Below are 1798 nucleotides of genomic sequence, written 5' to 3'. Positions count from 1 at the left end.
TACTGCTTTACCTCTTATGTACACACAGTACACATATACAGTATTCATATACAATAAACACAGTAAACTGTACAGTACTCATATAGTAAATGGTACTGTGAACACCTATACGATACAGTACAGTCATGCCAATAAAGATAGTCCTGGGGGAAAAACATTAAAGATTAAAAAAAAGATTAAAATTGTACTTTTGATGGAGCTGCAAGATGGGACAGCACACTGTATGGTTAAACTTCTTGACTTTGACTTACCCCCAGAAAACTAAGGAAGAGGTTGATGCAACTTACTCTGCAGAAGAGGAAGGCATTTCTGAGGGTGCCATATCAACATCTGGCAATTTTACTTCAGGAGTTTGACTTTTACCACTTGTTGACAGCATCAGCAGTTTTCCCTCCTGAACTGGCATGAAAAATTGCATCAGCCTTGTCTGGCTTTTCGACTAAAGTGTTTTTATCTTTTTTTGAGACAGGGTCTCACTCTGTTGCCCAGGCTAGAGTGCAGTGGAGTGATCACAGCTGACTACAGCCTTGCCTCCTGGGCTGAAGCAATCCTCCCACTTGAGCTTCCCGAGTAGCTGGAATCACAGGTATATGCCATAATGCCCAGCTCATTTGTTTTTTGTAGAGGTGGGGGTCTCACTATATTGCGCAGGGTGGTCTCAAACTCCTGGACTCAAGTGATCCTCCTTCCTCAGCCTCCAAAGTGTTGGGATTACAGGCGTGAACCAATGTGCCCAGCCCCACCTTAGTGTTCCAGTATAAAGGAGTGCAGTGGAGGTTAGGGGCTGAAATTTGAGGCTACATTCGAGTATAGGGTCATATTCTTCCATGTAATTGAAAATGTTTCCAAGGCAGGATTTCAGTTTGATATTTTTGCTCCTGTGAGGACAATTCTTGGAATCTTAGGCTGACCTTCATCACAATCTTTAATCATCACTGACTTTGATGCCTCAATAACATTGCTTACAGTGACTGGCTTCCAGTAGTCCAAAATCGTGGTTTCCTTGTTGGTGTTGAGAGCCTCACAAGCCTTGCTATAAAGGTGCTTTATGTTGTGCACCTTGAAAGCTTTTAAGTATGCTCTAATTGAAGGGTTGTATGACAGACGTGTTTGTGGCCATAAAAAGAATATCTAGGTTGCAGTGGGAATTTTCAGGTTCTTTATGGCATTATTTCAAATTAATTAAACTTCGAAGGCAAAGTTTTTGCCTTGGAGATAGCATTCAACTTCGTGGATGAAACAGTTGTAAAACCAATCCCAGAATATTTCTGAAGTCACCCATGCTTTCCTTTCCACCTACAGTGGACTGGAATATGGCTCAGGTTTTTCTCTTTAAGTTCCTATGGATTTGGGGTTCTGTACACCATTAGTGGTTTGCACTTATAGTTACCATTGGTACTGATGCACAGTAGCAAGGTTGCAGGATCTTTGAATGATTTAAAGTAAGGGACTTTGGAGGCCATTTGTGCTATATAGATTCATTGCCTTCTATATAGCACTCTCATCAGTGTTGAAACCTGCCTTTTCTCATAACCCTTTTCCTGGATAACATTTAGTGGATATTATTTAAATTCTTCTACAGCTCTCAGAAGAATTTGCCTGCAAGTTTAGTACCTTTTATGTTGTGCCTTTTGAAATGTGTGAGTAGCCAGCACTAGCTGAGCAGGGTTAGCATTTTCCTTACTTAGGTGTCATGACCATAAATTTCTTTGGCTTTAAGCCTCACAATAATGCTGTCCTCTATTTTTTATTGGTCATCATCTGATTCACCCATAAATTTAGCCTTTTTTTCATGTTT

The sequence above is a fragment of the Colobus angolensis genome, unplaced genomic scaffold, assembly GCF_000951035.1.
Source record: "Colobus angolensis palliatus isolate OR3802 unplaced genomic scaffold, Cang.pa_1.0 Scaffold107, whole genome shotgun sequence".
Taxonomy (NCBI): domain Eukaryota; kingdom Metazoa; phylum Chordata; class Mammalia; order Primates; family Cercopithecidae; genus Colobus; species Colobus angolensis.
The sequence above is the reverse complement of the archived record's forward strand: the minus strand, read 5'-3'. Positions refer to the sequence as shown.